This window comes from Rutidosis leptorrhynchoides, chromosome 3 (assembly GCF_046630445.1).
Source record: "Rutidosis leptorrhynchoides isolate AG116_Rl617_1_P2 chromosome 3, CSIRO_AGI_Rlap_v1, whole genome shotgun sequence".
Classification (NCBI taxonomy): domain Eukaryota; kingdom Viridiplantae; phylum Streptophyta; class Magnoliopsida; order Asterales; family Asteraceae; genus Rutidosis; species Rutidosis leptorrhynchoides.
This window is the reverse complement of record NC_092335.1, coordinates 259,584,219-259,589,621: the sequence shown is the minus strand read 5'-3', so window position 1 is coordinate 259,589,621 and position 5,403 is coordinate 259,584,219. Positions and strand designations below refer to the sequence as shown.

The window sequence follows — 5,403 nt, the reverse complement described above, 5'->3', positions numbered from 1 at the left end:
ATTTTCACTTATGACCCCTGAACTATGCTCAATTAACAACTTTTTATTATTTAATATTATTCTTATTATGAATTATTTAAATATTATATTATATTCTTGTGCATAGTTGACTTGTACTTTCAGCTCCGTTGCGTCGAGCGTTGAAAGTTGGTTCATGCCTCGGTTCCGGATTTTCGAACGCTCTTTCGTACTATTTTATATCGTGTACTTTGTGTTTTGCGTCTTGTACTCTTGTCATTTTTAGACGTTTCTCATCAATAAATTGAACCACTTTAATTGTATCTTGTACTTTTTAGCTTTTCGGACCTTTGTGTCTTCAATTCGTCGAATCTGCCTTTTGTCTTCGCACTTATTTAATATAAACGAATATTACTTGAAAATAGAACAATTGCAACTAAAATCTTGTCTTTCTTGAGGGATAATGCTATGAAATATATGTTCCTTTTTAGCCTTATCAATATCCCCACACTTGAGCGTTGCTTGTCCTCAAGCAATACAGTCTTGAAATAAGATAATACAAATCACACGAATCACTTCTTTATTCTTCACATTTTGTACATCAGTGATTTTGATAGAGCGGTATAAACAATGATAGTAACGATAGAACCATGGTTAAAGGTGGGTGTGTCATCCACAGTTGCCTTGGGTTTAGGTCAACGACACTTGCAATCAAATAGCTGATTTACTTTCGGTTTCCAAAGCAAAGTGCACATTTGAAAGGCGGTTTACAGTCCCACATGACTATAAAAATGTAGATCCTTTAGGAAATTGGATCTTTATGAAAACATTTGATCTTTTGAAAATTCAATCTAGATTTTACCCTAGATAAGTTTTCTGATTTGACCCACCATTCGTTGTTGCAAAATATATTTGTGGATCAATATTTTGGCTAAAAACTTTTAGGTTCGTGTAATCCACTGCTATCCCTGTATCGGAAAGCACACATCCAATTTACTTGTTCCGTATATTACCTTTCGGTAAACTACCGTCCGGTTGTAAAGGAAAGCGATGAACAAGAAACTGTTAAGGCAATGTCCCATGACATGCAGATGATTATGGTCTTTTGACGTGTCGGATGCTAGTACTATCCTTGGTAGGAGCAATAGTAAAGATCATCCTATGATTTTTCGGTCTGGCACAAGGTCCTGTCTCCGACCATGCTATGCAACCACCGTTCTTACGGTTGACACCCGATTTGGTTCAGGTGACCTTATGAATTCCAGGTGAATTCCTAGGATTTTACGTTCAATGGTGATGAACGCATTGAAAATGGGTTTTCAGAAAACAAATCGGTTTGTATTTTTGATCAAAATATTTTCTTGTTCAAGCTCGAGTTTAGATAGCATTGAATTCTATGAGTTTGAATTCTCAATCTTTAAGGTCAATATCAAGGATTGAGTAATATCAGGCTTAAATGCTGATTTTTAATCTTTAAGGAGATTATCCTTTCTGGGGATCTGATTCATTAGTCTTATCAAGCTAATTTTCACGGTGCCTCCCCATTGTACGAGATAAATCCTTCTCATGGTTAGGATAAATCTGACCACCTGGCGACCCTGTTTGATGCTGAGGTCCGTGGATTTCCTGCTGATTTTAGAGATGACTTTTCTAGATTTTTCGTCAACCTACAGCTGGTCTGGACGACAACTTCTTGACCTAAATCAAGAAGCGCGTGTCTTTTTCGGAAGACTTTACTTCCTTTTAATGATGAAATTGATTCATCGTGTAGATCCATCTCTTCTTTCAAAAGTATTACAATAAATCGGGTAAAACAGTTAATTTAGTCCAAAACAAAAGCACCTGCAATAAACTTTACACAAACATGTGATAGATAGTTTTTAATTGAATAACTTGGTATATTCTCCCCACACTTAGTTTCTTTCTTTGCCTTTTTATTCTCCTTTATTCCATTTTAAATGAATTCAAGCATTTTGGGTTGTTTCTCAATTTATGTCCTTTTTGAGGTAACAATAATTTCGGTATTAACACCTAGTTTTCATCGTTCATAAATATATATAAACATGATTTTGATTTCATTTAGTTGAAAATTTTTCAAATTTTCGCAAAATTTGGCAAATAAACCAAGTGTAAACCCGAGAGAATTTATAACCCTTCCCCACACTTAAGATCATGCAATGCCCTCATTTGCATGAAATCAGACTCTAATTATAAATTCACGAGGGTGATTAGTGTAGAAAAGTGATTAAAAATACCGAGTTTGCAAACATGTTGTTGTCATATCACATTTGATATTTTGCGTCTTGTCGTCAAAATTAGTAGCTTTTGCTGAACTTAATGCTAGTCTTTGAAAGTGCGCTGTTTTACCCTGTTTTGTACATAACATAAAATACAAACATATATATACATATTTTTAAAGTTTGATATATTATCCCACGTTTAAAAATTTATAAAATATAATATATATATATATATTTTTTTTTTTGCATACTTTAGATCAATAAAATTAAAAAAATAATGATAACAAAATTTATCGCCCCGTCTTTGGGTAAAGCAATTTCGGTTCAACGACCTAGTCTTCAACTTACGACGAATTTTAGAAATCAATTTTTTAAACTTAATGAAATAAAGTAAATTTTGTTTTTAAAATCACACAAAACTTAAATTTAAAAGGCATATTAATTAAAACCTAAAAAATAAAAATTCAGAATGGTGGGAGAAAACTAGTTCTTTAGTGTCTGCTAGCGGAAAAGACCAATCGGATTCCATTCTCGGAACTACACGAGAACAGAACAATTAACTCTAGACAGCATTTTCTTTTTAGAACATTTAAATCTCCCCACACTTAGGTAGCTGTGGTGTCGAAATTGTGATTAACTTCATCGTCAATTTCTCTTGGTCCATAATCAACTTGCATATCCGTGACTTTTTCTTTAAGCCATTGGTCGGATTCCTGTGTAATATCCACAATTTTAACTAGTTTCTCCTTTTCTTTAGGTGATAGATTGGATACTAACCGGTTACATAACTTAAAGTTCCCCTTGGTCCTAGCATCGCGAATCCGTTTAATAAGTTTCTTCATTGAACTATTAATAACGGGGTCATTTAATTTCGTATCAACAACGGGGTTCTTTGTTATCAGGTCATCATTAGGTGTTACTTCATTTTCCCCACACTTAGGCGTTTTATTATTATTAAGCACTACCGTTGGAGTTGGTAAAACAAAATGGTTGTTACCAATCGTTTTTGCTGGTTCAATGGTTTTGGTTGGTGGAGATTTAGACTTTCGAATCATAAAGGTGATCGATTTGTTACCAGTACTAAGTGTCATTCTTCCATTTCCTACATCAAATAACGCCCCGGTGGACGCAAAGAATGGTCGACCTAAAATTAGAGGAACGTTTGGGTCCTCTTCTATGTCAATGACAATAAATTCGACTAGAAAGGTTAAATTACCTACTTGAACGGGTAGGTTGTCAGCAATTCCAACTGGGTGCTTAATGGTTTGATCAAAGAGTCGAACACTCATATCCGTTGGACTTAACTTACCTACACCTAATCTCTTATATAAGGAAAGAGGCATAACACTCACACTTGCACCTAAATCTGCCAGTGCATCATACATGACACAATCACTAAGTAGACAAGGAACAATAAATTCACCCGGATCACCTACCCTAGGTGGAGGTTTTGGTGGAACTGTATTCACCGGGTTTACTTCTACGGCTTTTGTTTCTTGTACTTTCTTATTCTTTTTCTTCTTCTTCTTTCCAGAAGTATCACAATCTTTATTACTTATTACTTGCTCATACTCAACTCCTTTTCTTGGAAACGGGATGGGTGGTTTGTATGGTGACACCACTGGCTTTACATACTCGGGTGGTGGTAGTGGTGTAAATTCTTCATTGTTACTCTCATCTAAAACCTTCCCATCTTCTGGAGCTGGTTTTTCAGAATTTGTTGAAACCATATTAACATTCTCATTCCGAGGATTTACTTCAGTATTACTCGGTAGCTTTCCTTGTTCCCTCTCACTCATTATGCTAGCAAGAGTACCTACGTGTTTTTCTAGATTCAAAATGGAAGCTTGTTGAGTTCTTAATGACTGATCAAACCTATTATTTGTTTGGGTTTGAGATGTAATAAATTGTGTTTGAGATTCAAATAGCTTTGCCATTATTTCTTCTAGATTTGGCTTTTTCTCTTCGGTTTGTTGTGGTGGTTTATACAAGCCAGGTCTTTGTTGATTGAAAGTGTTGGTTTGAGTCGGTTGGTTATTCGGACCTTGTTGGTTGTACGAATTATTGTTTGGTCCATTTGGATTATAAAGAATGTTTTGATTTCGATTGAAGTTTAGCCTTGGCGGTTGATAATTATTTTGATAATTATTTCCCGGCCTTTGGTTCATATAGGAAACATTCTCACGTTGTTCCATCGTTAGTTCAATGTGACAATCTTTCAATAAGTGTGGTCCACCGCATTGCTCACAACTGATTCGTATTGCGTGAATATCTTTATTCATCTTTTCCATTCGTCTTTCGAAAGCATCTATTTTTGCGGAAACGGAATCAAAGTCATGGCTAGAATCGGCTCTAGCCGCTTTAGATGATCGAAAGATATCTTTTTCTTGATGCCACTCATGAGAGTGGGAAGCAGTGTTATCAATAATTTTGTAAGCTTCAGTTGCGGTTTTCTTCATAATGGAACCACCAGCTGTTATGTCGATGTCTTTTCTTGTAGCAACGTTGACACCTTGGTAGAATATTTGTACTATTTGATAAGTGTCTAAACCGTGTTGAGGACATCCTCTCAACATCCTTCCGAATCTTGTCCACGCCTCATATAATGTTTCATTTGGCTTTTGTGTGAACGTAACAATTTCTCCTTGAAGTCTCACGGCTTTAGATGCCGGAAAGAATCTTTGAAGAAATTTTTCAACTAAGACATCCCATGTGTCAATCGCCCCTTCAGGTAACGATTCTAACCAATCTTTGGCTTCTCCCTTTAAAGTCCAGGGAAACAACATGAGATATATCTGCTCATCCTCCACTTCTCGGATTTTGAATAGTGTACAGATCCTATTAAAGGTACGAAGATGTTCGTTGGGATCTTCTTTTGGCGTACCACTATATTGGCACTGATTAGTTACCATATGTAGAATTTGTCCTTTGATTTCATAATCTGGAGCATTAACTTCTGGCTTAATAATGGCGTGACCTTGGCCCGTGCGTTTAGTTCTCATTCGATCTTCCATACTTAGAGGTTCCGTTACTTCCATAATTGAATTCGTTGAATCGGTATCACTAGATGATTCTGATTTAATGGTTCGTTCCTCAACAATCTCTGTTTGAATGATTGGTGGCTCCGGAGGATAGTTTAGTGGTTCAGGATCTACGAACCGTTCCTGAATATTCTCTGGATTCTCAATTGTGAGGTTGGGTTCAA

At 35.9% G+C, this 5,403-nt stretch overlaps 1 non-coding gene across 1 annotated transcript; it reads left to right on the top strand.

Annotated features, from left to right (window-relative positions):
* The first annotated feature begins 4,745 nt into the window (after positions 1–4,745).
* LOC139903534 (small nucleolar RNA R71) lies at positions 4,746–4,852 on the top strand. Its single transcript, XR_011778348.1, has one exon. It is a non-coding gene; the product is annotated as a small nucleolar RNA R71 (small nucleolar RNA).
* Positions 4,853–5,403: the final 551 nt, after the last annotated feature.